Source organism: Scyliorhinus torazame, chromosome 18, assembly GCF_047496885.1.
Source record: "Scyliorhinus torazame isolate Kashiwa2021f chromosome 18, sScyTor2.1, whole genome shotgun sequence".
NCBI lineage: Eukaryota > Metazoa > Chordata > Chondrichthyes > Carcharhiniformes > Scyliorhinidae > Scyliorhinus > Scyliorhinus torazame.
In genome coordinates this window covers 113,566,683-113,583,631 of record NC_092724.1, presented here as the reverse complement: position 1 = coordinate 113,583,631, position 16,949 = coordinate 113,566,683, and the positions used below count along the sequence as shown (strand labels likewise).

At 47.1% G+C, this 16,949-nt stretch overlaps 2 long non-coding RNA genes across 5 annotated transcripts in view; one reads left to right on the top strand and one right to left on the bottom strand.

The window, feature by feature from the left end:
* LOC140395425 (uncharacterized) overlaps positions 1-16,949 on the top strand; it is an 80,181-nt gene that overhangs the window by 50,151 nt on the left and 13,081 nt on the right. For 3 of the 4 annotated variants that reach the window (XR_011936188.1, XR_011936185.1, XR_011936186.1), the window contains 2 exons: positions 15,493-15,628; positions 16,699-16,823. This is a non-coding gene — a long non-coding RNA (uncharacterized lncRNA). The remainder of the gene's footprint in view (positions 1-15,492; positions 15,629-16,698; positions 16,824-16,949) is intronic. The other variant, XR_011936187.1, reaches the window with a different exon arrangement.
* The window catches only part of LOC140395424 (uncharacterized), a 182,443-nt gene continuing 178,337 nt past the window's right edge, over positions 12,844-16,949 (bottom strand). Inside the window, exons 3-4 of the long non-coding RNA XR_011936184.1 lie at positions 13,692-13,829; positions 12,844-13,299 (exon numbers count right to left, since the gene is read on the bottom strand). This is a non-coding gene — a long non-coding RNA (uncharacterized lncRNA). The remainder of the gene's footprint in view (positions 13,300-13,691; positions 13,830-16,949) is intronic.

The window sequence follows — 16,949 nt, the reverse complement described above, 5'->3', positions numbered from 1 at the left end:
AAGTGACCTTTCTCCAACAACTTGCTCCTTGGTCGGCACGGTAGCACAATAGTTAGCACTGTTGCTTACAGCGCCAGCGAAACCAGTTCCAATTCCCGGCTTGGATCACTGTCTGTACGTTCTCCCTGAGTCTGCATGGGTTTTCTCTGGGTGCTCTGGTTTCCTTCCACAAGTCCCGAAAGACGTTGGCCGGGATTCTCCGATCCCGCGGTGGGTCGGAATATCGCCGGGGGGGCGCAAGAATCGCGCCACGCCACCCCGACACCGGCTCGCCGATTCTCCGGCGCCGATTTTCGGGCACCCGCGGGATCGCCGCCACGCCGGTTGGGGGCTGTTGAAAGCCCACCAAGTCCCGCCGGCATCGGTTACGTATGGTCCCACCCGGCAGGACCTCGGAGTTCTGTCTGTGGGGGCCGCCCTGGTGGGTGGACGGGGGGATCTGACCCTGGGGAGGGGCGGCCACCACAGTGGCCTGGCCCGCGATCGAGGCCTACCGATCGGCAGGCGGCCTAGTTTCATGTGCGAACTCGGCCGGCCATGGCGCGCCAGCTTTCGAGCGCCGGACCGGCGGACACCACTCTGGCGCCATACTAGCCCCGTAGGAATGGGTGGATAGCTGCCAGTTGATGCCGGAGTGGCTCACGCCACTTTGCACACCGACGTCAGAACTTGGCCGCAGGATTGGAGAATCCCAGCCGTTATGTTCGGTAATTTGGACATTCTGAATTCTCCCTCCGTGTACCAGAACAGGCGCCGGAATGTGGCGACTAGGGGCTTTTCGCAGTAACTTCATTGCAGTGTTAATATAAGCCGCCTTGTGACAATAAAGATTATTATTATTATTGCCAGGAACAAACATGAATACACAACAGAAATTGGCTCCGGATCACTAATTAATGGCCACTGCCGGAAATGTGCATGTTATGTGGACATTGATGAGGACAAGATTATCCTGACTTGTGATTCCCTTGCCCATGGAGGAATAACCTGCCAACATATGACATCCTGATGCTAGACCTGGCTGGTTGACACCACGATGACAATCCTGACTGATTCTGGGTGTGCACCTTCACAGCTACAGCCAATGTGTTGACATCAAGGAGAAACTTTCCTGCGCGCCCCAAATTTTGAATCGGAGATGAGGAATGCCAACTTGACTGAGGAACCAGAGAACAAATGTGACAAAGAGATGAAAAAACTGGGCGAACAATCTTATTTAAAAATTGCAGTCTCTTCATATGTTACATTCCAAATTAATCAAACAAGGTAAAACGTTTACATGCATTGGATGCTTCATTGTATGAACATCTGATGGCAAAGAATACTGGGTATAACTTTGGAGAAAATTAATGATAAGGAGAGAAAATAGTGTACCCTGTGTAGAATGGAAATAAAAACGACAACCAATAATGCGACATACAGGAGGAGCGGGGCGACAGCAGAAATTTCTGTGAAAGCTGCCATCAATTTCCAGTTCACGGTACCAGAAAATGGCATCTTTCTAAAGGTTAAGATATTCACTGCACAATCCTATGGTTGTGGGTCTGAATCCCTAACGTCTGATTCTCTAATCCGCCAGTTACTCATTTGATGAGTTTCATTACTGAGCTAGGCTGCTTTGTTGAGGGAGGGCAAAATGGCACAGAGCTGTCTTGTCCTGCAGCAGGTGTTCCTTCCAAAGGAACATAAACACCCAGACTGTCAGAGGCACAGGGAAGGGGGTGGATTTGCAATTTAAGCAGGCTGGAACAAAGGGAAGTGAAGATAGAATTGAAAAGAGACTGGAAAAATACCTTAAATCAACAGGATTGAGGTTGCCATGGGTCAAACAGTCCTCTTGTACCTAAGGTCCTGAACTGAGCACAGATTATATAATAATCTCCTCCAACAGCTTGGAAGTTGTGGATGGTTAAAGACAAGGTGAGACATCATTCTTCTATCTCTTTCTTCAACCATTTTAATCTCACTTCATCGATACTCTTCTATCCTTTTCCGACATCTCCCATCCCGACAATTCGTTTTAAATCTTTCAGGAGTGGCATTTCTTACCTATGCTTCTTGAAGAAGACGATGTATATGCAATGTTCTGTTAACAGCCAAAAGATTGTTGCTATTTAGGATTGTGTATTATATACTTATTAACACAGGTGAAGCTAATCCATAAGATTTATAGAACTTGAGATTATCAATCTTCATGCAAGAAATAATGCATAAATTTGTAGAGGTTTGCAGTTTAGCTGCACTAACAAAGTCTTAAAATATTCTTAGCTGTATTTCCTAAATCTGCCGTGCACCATAGAAGTTAAAAAATGTTAATGTGCGCAGCTGCTATTGATTGTTCTTTTATAGGCTTCTTAAGCACCAATTGTAAGAAACAATTTCAAATGTAAACACAATTTCCATCCAACCTCCTCACAGTAATGATATGACTATATAAATGTTAAGACACCCAAAGGGTGTGAATCTATGGAATTCCCTGTCCAGTGAAGCAGTTGAGGCTCCTTCATTAAATGCTTCCAAGATAAAGATAGATAGTTTTTTGAAGAATAAAGGAATAAAGGGTTAAGGTGTTCGGGTGGGGAAGTGGAGCTGAGTCCACAAAAGCTCAGCCATGATCTCATTGAATGGCGGAGCAGGCTCGAAGGGCCAGATGGCCTACTCCTGCTCCTTGTTCTTATGTTCTTATAGAGCGGAATTCAAGGTTGGTGGCAGGGGTCTCGCTCATTGGTTGGAAAACCGGTGAGAGCCCCACCACACCAGAATTAAGTGTCCATCAAGCACTTAACCGGCCAGATTCAGGCCTTACCCAGGATTTAAACCTCATGAGGTAGAAATCCTGCCCCTCAGAGTTGTCGGCCTATCAGAGGTTGGCAGCTCTCCATTGTCCATCAGCACCATGGCTGCTACTCGCAATACCACCAGAGGGCTAGGATTGACGAGGGCCCCACTCCACGGGTGACTGAGAGTGGGATGTGGGTCGCTGGGAGGCGATTACTGGCCGGGGGGAGTGGATGGCGTCAGAAAGAAGAGCAGGGGTGGAATTCTGTCAGAGGGTTGTGAGTCCCTGGAACTAACATCTTTAAAAGGTGGTGGAAGAAGAGTCTTTGAATATTTCTAAGGCTCAGCTAGATAGATTCTTGATTAACAAGGTGGTGAAAGATTATTGGGGGTAGCCAGGAATGTGGGGTTGAAGTTACAATCAGATCTGCCATGAATCAAGCTCGAGGGGCCGAGTGGCCTCCTCCTGCTTCTAATTTGTATGTTTGTATGCCCGCAAGAAAACTCAACACTTGCTTTTCACTTTCCCCATGTGAAGGCATCATTTGCCCGTCACTGGTTGAATACCAATGGTGGCGGAATGAAGCCTTTGAGTGGTATCAATAGGACATTAATTGCCCACTTAAGGGCCTTAATTGGCATCTGGGCAGGAAGGCCATCCATGAACTTTCCTGGCCTGGTCTTAATCAGGTGGCACCCTACCATCTGATTAAATGCCTCCTGCCTCCAAAACCGCCACCAGAGGGGCATTAAATTTTGCCCATAGGTTGGATATATCACAGTGGTTACCTTTTGCTGTTAAAAATGACTCCTCTGTGAGCATGAATATTTCCCACATAGATAGTCGTTTGGTAGCACACAGCTAGAGTATTGCTGAAAAAAAGAAACATACTGTCAAAGCTTTTCACCTTGCACGCATCAGGAAAGACAAGGTAGGCTTGTTGTAGACAGTAGTAAAGAACCCATCGGCAGATTTCTCAAATCTGTCACTGGTTTTCTGACAGTTCCATATCCTACAACATTGTCCTGATCAGCAACTTCGTAAATAGGGCCCAAGTCATTTGCTCACCTTGCAAGCTTGATGCTGCAATAAGACTCATCGAAGACATCCTGCGCGATAATGGCTGCCCTGATCAGACTATCGCTCACTGCATCACAAGCAAACTCATGAATGAGTCGAAGGCTGTGAATTTCAGTGCACAGTCAACTTCAGATTACCCAAGGGTAAGGTGTCTTGAAAATCTGGGCAACAAGTAATGCCAGCAGTTTCACACTGTTGCTATGTAGTAGCAACACAAGTGGCATTCTCCACTAACAGCATGCTGCTCATCAATCTAAAATAATAAGCAATGCAGTATATAATAATCGCTTATTATCACAAATAGGCTTCAATGAAGGTACTGTGAAAAGCCCTTAGTCACCACATTCCAGGGCCTGTTCGGGGAGGCTGGTACGGGAATTGAACCCCACTGCTGGCAGTGTTCTCCATTACAAGCCAGCTGTTTAGCCCACTGTGCAAAAGCAGCCCCTGTATATGAATTTCAGAGCCATGTACATAGGCCATATGTCCCACCGACTGGCAAATTGTACCAAACAGCCCGACCCTTCAGCTATTCACAACAAGCAAAGTGCAGACTGTACCCAGCCAGTCCGTGCTTGCAAAACTCCAAACATAGTATCCAACATTAGATGTGATTCAGCGAGTGGACAACACTTGTTAAACAATTGTTTGTACATACATGCTGCTTTTTCCATGGCAACACCTGCACCAATCAGAGCCCACTTACCAACCAATCATCGCTCTCTGCTCATGCAGTGTAAATTGCTGTTCGCCAGTTGCTCTTGGTAATTTCTTGTGACCTACCCTGATCACTGCAAGATGAAAAGCTTTGATAGCGTGTCTTTTTTTTCCAGCAATTTTCTAGATAGCAATGCAGAAACTTGAAGCCAAATACATTTGTCCTTCCAGAGCAGTTACTAAGCAATGATTTGGTCAAGTGGTCAGCTACAAGAACCATTTTTGCTTCTTCTGCCTCGTTATCCGATACCTCTCCTATAGACTGGAGAAAGTTCGGGGGCAGGGTTCTCCCATCGGGCGGCTAAGTGTCGATGCTGGTGTAAAAACAGGAGTGTTTTACTCCGGCATCGGCGCCCGTTCCGGGATCCCATTCTCTGGCCCACAAGGGGCTAGCACGGTGCTGGAGCGGCCCACGCTGCTCCAGCTGCCGATCCTGGAATGAACCCGGCGCCACGGGGTCCGCTCATGCGCAGTTGGGCCAGTGCCAACGAGCTCATACGCAGTGGCCTTCTTCCCTGCGCCGGCCCCGACGCCAAATGGTGCAGAGTTACAGGAGCCGGCGTGGAGGAAAGGAGGCCCCCCAGCCAGAGAGGCCAGTCCGCCGATCGGTGGGCCCCGATTGCAGGCCAGGCCACTACAGAGGCCTCCCTGGGGTCGGCCCCCCCCTCCCACCCCACAGGCCGCCCCCAGACCCTTCAATGCTGAGGTCCCGCCGGCTCAGAGGACGTTAGAACGGCGCCGGCGGGACTCGGATTTTTTGTGACGGCCGCTCGGCCCATCCGGGCCGGAGAATCGGCGCGCCAGCCTGTGCTGGCCCGGGCCGGAGAGTCAGCGCAAACCCTGACCGGCGGCAGTGTCGGAGAATTCCGCCCAGGGTTCTCACAGTGTTGGGAGTATTAACTGTTCCTCCGGTGGCCACTTCAGTCAAGTTACACTCATTCTTCGTAGTCACTGAGTGCACAATCTGTCAGCTATATATAAAGTTGGGTGTCTTAGATCATGTCACATAGTTAGGTGCCTTAAGACAGTAATTTTTCATCCCATGTTCTGCAATAAAAAGCTTGTCAATCTTCAGCTTTATTGACTTTTGTAAGCAGGTGGAATGCTATATCCAGCTGAATGCAAAGACAATGTTTACTGTGTGATTAGTCTCAATAATGAAGGCTCCCGACAGTGTGTTTAAATGATGTCAGCTTTGCAGGAACAATAGCCAGAAATAGAAAAATAGAACATAGAAAAATACAGCACAGAACAGGCCCTTCGGCCCACGTTGTTGTGCCGAACCTTTGTCCTCGATTAATCATAGATTATCATTGAATTTACAGTGCAGAAGGAGGCCATTCGGCCCATTGAGTCTGCACCGGCTCTTGGAAAGAGCACCCTACCCAAAGTCAACACCTCCACCCAACACTAAGGGCAATTTTGGACACTAAGGGCAATTTATCATGGCCAATCCACCTAACCTGCACATCTTTGGGTTGTGGGGGTGAAACCGGAGCACCCGGAGGAAACCCATGCTAACACGGGGAGGATGTGCAGACTCCGCACAGACAGTGACCCAAGCCGGAATCGAACCTGGGACCCTGGAGCTGTGAAGCAATTGTGCTATCCACAATGCTACCGTGCTGCCCTTAAGAACAAATAAATCTTCACTATATCATTTTACCGTAATCCATGTACCTATCCAATAGCTGCTTGAATGTTTCCGACTGAACAACTTCCACAGGCAGTGCATTCCATGCCCCCACTACTCTCTGGGTAAAGAACCTAACTCTGACATCCCCCCTATATCTTCCACCATTCACCTTAAATTTATGTCCCCTTGTAATGGTTTGTTCCACCCGGGGAAAAAGCCTCTGACTGTCTACTCTATCTATTCCCCTGATCATCTTATAAACCTCTATCAAGTCGCCCCTCATCCTTCTCCGTTCTAATGAGAAAAGGCCTAGCACCCTCAACCTTTCCTCATAAGACCTACTCTCCATTTCAGGCAACATCCTGGTAAATCTCCTTTGCACCTTTTCCAAAGCTTCGACATTCTTCCTAAAATGAGGCGACCAGAACTGTACACAGTACTCCAAATGTGGCCTTACCAAAGTTTTGTACAGCTGCATCATCACCTCATGGCTCTTAAATTCAATCCCTCTGTTAATGAACGCTAGCACACCATAGGCCTTCTTCACAGCTCTATCCACTTGAGTGGCAACTTTCAAAGATGTCTGAACATAGACCCCAAGATCTCTCTGCTCCTCCACATTGCCAAGAACTCTACCGTTAACCCTGTATTCCGCATTCATATTTGTCCATCCAAAATGGACAACCTCACACTTTTCAGGGTTAAACTCCATCTGCCACTTCTCAGCCCAGCTCTGCATCCTATCTATGTCTCTTTGCAGCCGACAACAGCTCTCCTCACTATTCACAACTCCACCAATCTTTGTATCGTCTGCAAATTTACTGACCCACCCTTCAACTCCCTCATCCAAGTCATTAATGAAAATCACAAACAGCAGAGGACCCAGAACTGATCCCTACGGTACGCTACTGGTAACTGGGATCCAGGCTGAATATTTGCCATCCACCACCACACTCTGACTTCTATTGGTTAGCCAGTTCGTTATCCAACTGGCCAAATTTCCCACTATCCCATGCCTCCTTACTTTCTGCAGAAGCCTACCATGGGGAACCTTATCAAATGCCTTACTAAAATCCATGTACACTACATCCACTGCTTTACCTTCATCCACATGCTTGGTCACCTCCTCAAAGAATTCAATAAGACTTGTAAGGCAAGACCTACCCCTCACAAATCCGTGCTGACTATCCCTAATCAAGCAGTGTCTTTCCAGATGCTCTGAAATCCTATCCTTCAGTATCCTTTCCATGACTTTGCCTACCACCAAAGTAAGACTAACTGGCCTGTAATTGCCAGGGTTATCCCTAGTCCCTTTTTTGAACAGGGACACGACATTCGCCACTCTCCAATCCCCTGGCACCACCCCCGTTGACAGTGAGGACGAAAAGATCATTGGCAACGGCTCTGCAATTTTATCTCTTGCTTCCCATAGAATCCTTGGACATATCCCCCCCCCCCCCGTCAGGCCCTGGGGACTTGTCTATCCTCAAGTTTTTCAAAATGCCCAACACATCTTCCTTCCTAACAAGTATTTCCTTGAGCTTACCAGTCTGTTTCACACTGTCCTCTCCAACAATATGGCCTCTGTCATTTGTAAATACAGAAGAGAAGTACTCGATCAAGATTTCTCCGATCTCTTCAGACTCAATACACAATCTCCCGCTACTGTCCTTGATCGGACCTACCCTCGCTCTAGTCATTCTCATATTTCTCACATATGTGTAAAAGGCCTTGGCCTTTTCCTTGATCCTACCCGCCAAAGATTGTTCATGCCCTCTCTTAGCTCTCCTAATCCCTTTCTTCTGTTCCCTCCTGGCTATCTTGTATCCCTCCAAAGCTCTGTCTGAACCTTGTTTCCTCAGCCTTACATAAGTCTCCTTTTTCCTCTTAACAAGACATTCAACCTCTCTTGTCAACCATGGTTCCCTCACTCGACCATCTCTTCCCTGCCTGACAGGGACATACATATCAAGGACACGTAGTACCTGTTCCTTGAACAAGTTCCACATTTCACTTGTGTCCTTCCCTGACAGCCTATGTTCCCAACTTATGCACTTCAATTCTTGTCTGACAACATCGTATTTACCCTTCCCCCAATTGTAAACCTTGCCCTGTTGCACGCACCTATCCCTCTCCATTACTAAAGTGAAAGTCACACAATTGTGGTCACTATCTCCAAAATGCTCCCCCACTAACAAATATATCACTTGCCCTGGTTCATTACCAAGTACTACATCCAATATTGCCCCTCCTCTGGTCGGACAATCTACATACTGTGTTAGAAAAGCTTCCTGGACACACTGCACAAACACCACCCCATCCAAACTATTTGATCGAAAGAGTTTCCACTCAATGGGCGAAATTCTCCCCCAACGGCGCGATGTCCGCCGACTGGCGCCAGAAACGGCGCCAATCAGACGTGCATCGCGCCGGCCCAAAGGTGCGGAATGCTCCGCATCTTTGGCGGCCTAGCCCCAACATTGAGGGGCTAGGCCGACACCGGAGGGATTTCCGCAATGGCGTTTGTTGCCCCGCCAGCTGGCGCGGAAATGCGGCGCATACGCGGGGGCGTCAGCGGCCGCTGACAGTTTCCCGGCGCATGTGCGGGAGCGTCAGCGGCCGCTGAAAGTTTCCCGCGCATGCGCAGTGGGGAGAGTCTCTTCCGCCTCCGCCATGGTGGAGGCCGTGGCGAAGGCGGAAGGGAAAGAGTGCCCCCACGGCACAGGCCCGCCCGCGGATCGGTGGGCCCCGATCGTGGGCCAGGCCACCGTGGGGGCACCCCCCGGGGTCAGATCGCCCCGCTCCCCCAGGACCCCGGAGCCCGCCCATGCCGCCTGGTCCCGCCGGTAAATACCAGGTTTGATTTACGCCGGTGGGACAGGCAATTTCTGGGCGGGACTTCGGCCCATCCGGGCCGGAGAATTGAGCGGGGGGTCCCGCCAACCGGCGCGGCCCGATTCCCGCCCCCGCCCAATCTCCGGTACCGGAGACTTCGGCGGGGGCGGGGGCGGGATTCACGGCGGCCAACGGCCATTCTCCGACCCGGCGGGGGGGTCGGAGAATGACGCCCAATGTTTGGGAAGTTAAAGTCACCCACGACTACTACCCTGTGACTTCTGCACCTTTCCAAAATCTGTTTCCCAATCTGTTCCTCCACATCTCTGCTACTATTGGGGGCCTATAGAAAACTCCTAACAAGGTGACTGCTCCTTTCCTATTTCTGACTTCAACCCATACTACCTCAGTAGGCTGATACTCCTCGAACTGCCTTTCTGCAGCTGTTATACTATCTCTAATTAACAATGCCACCCCCCCCCCCCCCCACCTGTTTTACCACCCTCCCTAATCTTAGTGAAACATCTATAACCAGGGACCTCCAACAACCATTTCTGCCCCTCTTCTATCCAAGTTTCCGTGATGGCCACCACATCGTAGTCCCAAGTACCGATCCATGCCTTAGGTTCACCCACCTTATTCCTGATGCTTCTTGCGTTGAAGTATACACACTTCAACCCATCTCCGTGCCTGCAAGTACTCTCCTTTGTCAGTATTCCCTTCCCCACTGCCTCATTACACGCTTTGGCATCCTGAATATCGGCTACCTTAGTTGCTGGACGACAAATCCGGTTCCCATTCCCCTGCCAAATTAGTTTAAACCCTCCCGAAGAGTACTAGAAAACCTCCCTCCCAGGATATTGGTGCCCCTCTGGTTCAGATGCAACCCGTCCTGCTTGTACAGGTCCCACCTTCCACAGAATGCGCTCTCATTATCCAAATACCTGAAGCTCTCCCTCCTACATCATTCCTGCAGCCACGTGTTCAGTTGCACTCTCTCCCTATTCCTAGCCTCGCTATCACGTGGCACCGGCAACAAACCAGAGATGACAACTCTGTCTGTCCTGGCTTTTAACTTCCAGCCTAACTCCCTAAACCCGTTTATTACCCCTTTTCCTACCTACGTTGTTGGTACCAATGTGCACCACGACCTCTGGCTGCTCCCCCTCCCTCTTAAGGATCCTGAAGACACGATCCGAGACATCCCTAGCCCTGGCACCCGGGAGGCAACATACCTTCTGGGAGTCTCGCTCGCGACCACAGAATCTCCTATCTATTCCCCTAACCATTGAATCTCCTACAACTATTGCTTTTCTATTTTCCCCCCTTCCCTTCTGAGCCCCAGAGCCAGACTCAGTGCCAGAGACCTGGCCGCTAGGGCCTTCCCCCGGTAGGTCATCCCTCCCAACAGCCTCCAAAATGGTATACTTGTTTTGAAGGGGAACGGCCACGAGGGATCCCTGCACTGTCTGCCTGTTTGTTTGTTTTTCCCCTGACTGTAACCCAGCTATTCTTGTCCTGTACCTTGGGTGTGGTTACCTCCCTGTAACTCTTCTCTATCACCCCCTCTGCCTCCCGGGTGATCCAAAGTTCATCCAGCTTCAGCTCCAGTTCCCTAACACGGTCTTTGAGGAGCTGGAGTTGGGTGCACTTCCCGCAGGCATAGTCAGTTGGGACACCGGTGGTATCCCTCACCACCCACATCCTACAGGAGGAGCATGCAACTGGCCTAGCCTCCATCCCCTCTTACCTTACAGAATATAGCTGCCCTGTGGACCAACTGGACCTCCGCCCTCCGACTCTGCTACCAGTCAGCTGCACTCTCTGTAAACTCCTGGCTCCCTTCTCGCTCTTTGCGGAAATGTAGGAAACAAAATGAAAGGAGCGCCTTGCTCCCTCCTCACCTAACTCCCTCAGTCACCAAACTCTCACTATAGCACTCAAATGCACCAAATTCAGCACTCCCTCAGTCAACAAACTCTCACTATAGCACTCAAATGCACCAAATTCAGCACTCCCTCAGTCACCAAACTCTCACTATAGCACCCAAATGCACCAAATTCAGCACTCCCTCAGTCAACAAACTCTCACTATAGCACTCAAATGCACCACATTCAGCACTCAGTACAAACAAAGTCTGCACTGCAGGGGATCACTTTTATACTGTGAATCTAGCCTCTGAAAACTGGCCTAATCCAATTAACTAATTAACAAGCTCTAGCTGCAAGTACCTACAAGTAGAACCTTTGTTTAAAGCTGATTGAAAATTCACCTTCATCTAAACCAAACAGCAACTTTTAAGTTAATTAACTAAATAAAAGAAAGAAAGACTAAACTTCCAAGTGCTCCGGTTTCCTCCCACAAGTCCATAAATGAGGCATAAATTATCATAATTCCCTGACTTTTGGTCGTTGTTCACCTTTTTCTGAATGATACTCAGCAAGGTACTAAGTTCAGCTTTGACTTGATTTGCTAGTTAATTCCAATAATAATTCACTCTGTAACTGATCAAATGTGGATTGAACATCTCTGCCACTACCCCAACCCTACGGTAAATCTGAGGGGGCACAAAATCAAACACCTTCACTGTAGCTGTGACCATACTTTCATCATGACCCAAAGAATGTCTGTGGTAATTAATAATCCTTTACTCTGTGCATGTTTTAACATAACACACCTTTACCACCAACATCTTATGGTGAGTAACCAATTATCAAAATTAAACATGATTCAGGTCAGATCTACATAATCCAAATTCTAGTTTTCAGTAAAGGGCTAGTGTATTCACAAACCCCTTGGTCACAGTGGCACTGTTGCTTCACAGCTCTAGGGTCCCAGGCTTGATTCCAGCTTGGGTCACTGTCTCCGTGGAGTCTGCACGTTCTCCCTGTGTCTGCGTGGATTTCCTCCGAGTGCTCTGGTTTCCTCCCACAAGTCCTGAAAGATGTGTTATTAGGTGAATTGGACATTCTGAATTCTCCCTCAGTGTACCCGAACAGGCACCGGAATTTGGCGACTAGGGGCTTTTCACAGTAACCTCATTGTAGTGTTATGTAAGCCTACTTGTGATAATAAAGATTATTATTAAGTCTCTTCCCGCACCTAGTGGTGCACTAAGGCACACTTTGATCTGTTTCCATAGCTAGTTGTTGTTCCCGCAGCAGGTCACTAGTCTGTCACCAGAGGCTTATAGCTTGAGGGATGCCACTCCTCATCAAACGTGTCTGCCCAGGAGTCTCTCCGACTCTTACCGCCAGCCATTGGTGTGTTGGGAGTATTTGCAGGTCGACACTCAAGCTGTGTGGCCCACGTTGTGAACACACCTTCCTTGGCCATCAAGTCCTGGGATGGGCCTCAAACCCATAGCTTCGGGCTCAGAAGCAGTGACGCTACCCACTGTGTGACAAGACCCCTTCAAAGGCCATATTTAGAAAGTGAATTATAATTTGAATCAAAGTGCAATTCCACTCAAAGCTGAAATTGCCTGCTTGCTGCAGATTGTGTTGATAAAGTTGAAGACATGAGAGGGACGCGCAGTCAGAGTTTGACAGTTATTTATTCCCCGAACCTCCCTTCTACTGTCGCACAGATAGCTTCATTTAAACAAACCTAGAATTCTGCACTGTTAAATCTAATGATACACAGTAAAATCATCTTCATCAATGTGATTTCTGGGCATTTACACTGCACCATTTGCTTGTAAACAAATGTTTTACCATTTGCTGTAGACAACTCTTCTTCAAAGGTTTGTCACCGCAAAACAGAGATATGACTGGAGATGCAGTTCCGTACAATATTGTTAAATGTTTTCAATTTTAATTCACAGAGAAGGTTAAAGAAAAACACCACAACAGATGTAGCACCTACTGAAATGCAAAATTGCCCTGACACCTAGCATGATAGAATTTCAACAGACTTTTTTCCTCAGGACTTAGATAGAAAAAAAGCTCCACACCACAGTAACAGTGCTCCCATTTTAACTTCCAATTAGCAACTCGTGTAATTTTGAGATGAGACAAACTGATGAGCATTTGTGTAGCAGCTGTCACACAAATCTGCTTCGGAAACAAAAACATTCCCCTCGCCCAGGATGGTTTCAATGCGATCGCTGCAGATTGCAGGCTTTCAGATTCGGAGCATCGCAGTAGATCGTTGCAGAACTAATGCCCCCAGTGCAAGTACTGAATTGCATTATACAGATCGATGGTTGACCAGTCAGATAATGATTGTTGTACGTGGACTGAAACAGCGGCTGTGGAATGAAAAAAAAATGATTAAAACATCAAACATGCTAAAAGTATCACAGACTGTCCCAAAGAATTTTCACATCACGATAGACCTTTCTCTTAATGGTCACAATCTGATTTGATTGTACTCTATTTTTATTGAAATATTTGTACAATTAATAGGATATCATACTGGTAGCAATCCTGAAGTATTTAACAACTTATGCAATAAAATAGAGCAATACATTGCTGACTTGCGCAGTATAATAGAACATTGTACCCCTACCCATACAAGAAAATATAGCAATTCACCCCTAACCCATTAATTGGCTTTTATATTGGAGCCTTCCATCCCCGACGACACCTCCCCACCCCCCAACTGGCAAGAACAGTGGGAGTAAAACCCTGACAAACATACAAAGCTGTGACATTGCGAGTTCTGATAAGAAGATCCTCCATGCTGTTTTTTTTTGCAGCAACGAGCCTACAGATAATTCCAAATCCCCGCAGTAAGCGGCTGAGAGAGGCAGAAATCCCACTGGACAGTCTCTGATGTCTCTATTCCAAACAAAAGGAGCAGAAGAATGTAAACAGTTCTGTTATTATACATACAAGCACTAAGCAACGGTAGGTCATGCAAAGCCCGGGCTAAGTTAGACAATTTATTATTGGGAACGGAACAGAGCTTGACATTGACGAAACACGACATTATCCAGCAATATTAAGATGCATCAGTCTAATTGCGGCAAATAAGCCCCATTTGTTTATTGCACATCTCGTTCCCTACAGCAGAAAGCATCACAATCAGAGGAAATTAAAATTACTCCAATTAACCATGCAAATCCTACCATCACAAAATGAATTTCAGATTAGAGTGTGGTAGCAAGTTGTTTCTATATTCTGCATTTATGAAGATCTGGAAATAAATGGGAGCCATTAATTGTTGTCAGTGGAATATATTCCTTGTTAAACACTCATAACTCATAGGCTGCCCTTATCAGAAGAAGGTCCTTTGAAAATCATATGTCCTTGGAATTAAATCAAGTGTCATATCCTTCATTCTTCAAAGAACACTAATTCCAATCTCCTTATAGTCCTCATATGTATTTGATTATATGTTTGATGGTATTTAATTCCATTCTTTGAAGAATTTAGCTTGCAGATATTTTGAATGGAACATTAGAACTCTGTGCCCGCTCGAATTGTAATAAAATCCTGTTGAGTTTAATGGTGGCACTGTCGGGCAATTGTGGAAGCTTTGAAATCAAAGGCAGTGATTGAATTTTTCAAGAAGTGTTTCAAATAAAATGAAATACTGTGTTGTATTCTATTCAACATCATCTTCCCTACAATTCCTCAAAGTGTGAATTGCCAAATGCTTTTCATAAATGCGAAAGAAAACAAGACATTTTCATGGTAATTTCAATGATTGATGAAATTTAGAGCTTTGTAGTGTCATGTTCACATTCTCAAAATCCATCTGCTGTCACTGCTCTATACTCTTCGCACTCCCTGAAATTCCTGTCTAACCCAATTCTTTTTCTTTTTCTCATGTCCTGGACTCTCAGTTTGAGCCCAATTGTTACTGAAGGAAAATATTCCACGAGTGCTCAAATATCTACCTTCAACATGAGCTAAAGTTCAACCATTCCAAATTGTACCGGTTGAACCAGTGGGCAGAACTGTTCATGGGGAACTGAAGTTAGATTCTACAAAGCAAGAATTATGCCAATCTGCATTGTGTCTTATTAAGAACTCTTGTTTCTTTGCTCATGATACCCTGCACATCAGACTGCAATGCAGGCTTTAATCTCACTGAAAAAGTTACAATGTATGCTTTCTGATTAGGAGAGTTCTGTGGAAATGTTGCATCAAGTCTAAAAAGTTGTGTGAAAATAATCACCTGATGCACTCGAGGGAACCCCAATAGTGCATCAGCCATAGATACTTGTGTGAAATAGCAAATTTCCAGCTTGGCTCTTTTGGGAGCATTACAATAGATTTTAAAATGTCATTATTTGAGGACAAAACATAATTAAAATAATAACATGACATTGTGCTGTACATTAACTGAAGCTTGACTCACGATTTAATTCCATTGGGAATTATATTTTATATTGTTGCAGTATGCAAGGATGATAACGTTTAGACTAGCTATGTTAATCAATAATTTTGTCCTATTTTGATTAAATCTTGGGTTTTTTTTCTCTGTTGTAAAGCTTGGCTTCAACTGTGGAGATGAATCTGAGAGCTGGAAATGATAACCTCGCAATTGTTGGAGAAATAATTGTAGGTTCTTGTCACTGACTGCTATGAGTGCCGAATAAAAATAACAATTTGTGCTGAGGAAGAGAGGTAATGAAGTGCTCACCACCAGTAATTGCTAGACAAATGGTTCTGCATTTAATCGTTTTTTTTATTCAATCATGGGGTGTGGGTATCATTAGCTAAGCCAACACCTAATGCCCATCCCTAATTGCTCTTGAGAAGGTGGTGGTGAGACACTTTCTTAAACCGCTGAAGTCCTTCTAGTGCAGGTACAACCACAGTGCCATTAGGAAATCCCAGGATTTTGACTCAGCAACAGTAAAGGAACAGAGATATAGGGCTGGATTCTCCGCTCCCCGACGGCGAAAGTGCATTCGGCGACAGGACAGAGAATCCGTTTTGCTGCCGAAATCGGGAGCAGCGCTAGTTTTTAAATACTCCGCCCCCCGAAAATTGGCGTACTTGTGGAGTACGCCGTGTCGAGTATCCACCGCCTCAGGCCATTGCCTTTGGCCCGTCCCGCGATGCTCCGTTGCTGACCGGCTGAATTCCCAATGGCATGGGTCTCTCATGGTCCCACCGTCTGGGACCCTTGCGTGGCGGCTGCAGACTCAGTCCGGGGCTGCCACAGGTGGGGGAGGGCCGATCGGCGGGCAGGGGGGGGGCTTCATTCGGGGCTGGGGGCAATGTGTGCGGGAGGTCTGGTACGCGCGAGCGGCCAATGCAGGGCACTGTTTTGCCTGTCCAGGTCCGTGGGCTGAGTCCGCCATGGAGCACAGCGCGGCCGCTGCAGGCTGCCACCGTGCGCATGCACGGCATCTGACCTGGAAGTTCTGGGGGCCGTATCGGCAGCTAGAGCTGCGAGCTCTATGACGCTGCCTGCTAGACCCCAGCAAAACAATGAATCTGTGGTCTTTTGACACTCGTTTCCTGGTGTAAAAAACCACAGTTTGCACGATAGTGTGGGGACTTAGTCCCAAAAATGGAGAATCCAGCCCATTGTTCCAAGTCAGCATGCCTTGTGGCTTGGAGCCGAACTTGGAGGTGGTGCAGTTCCCATGGGTCTGCTGCCCTTGTCCTTCTAGCTGGTCGAGTTTGCAGGTTTGGAAGGCTCTCCCAAAGGAGCATCTTATGTTTTTCAAACATTTTTTGCCCAGGACCCATTTATACCAACCGGCCATCCTTCAGGACCCACACCAGCCGACCTTTGCCAGCCGACCTTCTCAACCCATGCAGCCCAGACTTCACAACCCAACATTTTCAGTCAATTTATAGGTGACATGTTTTGGCATGCAATGTTACGTTTCTGATAATGACTTCAGCCGATGGTTTAAGATCTCACTGCATTGGTTGGAAAAAAATCAAGAGGCTTGTTCTCAAACTCGCCATGTTTAGTCTTCAAATATCT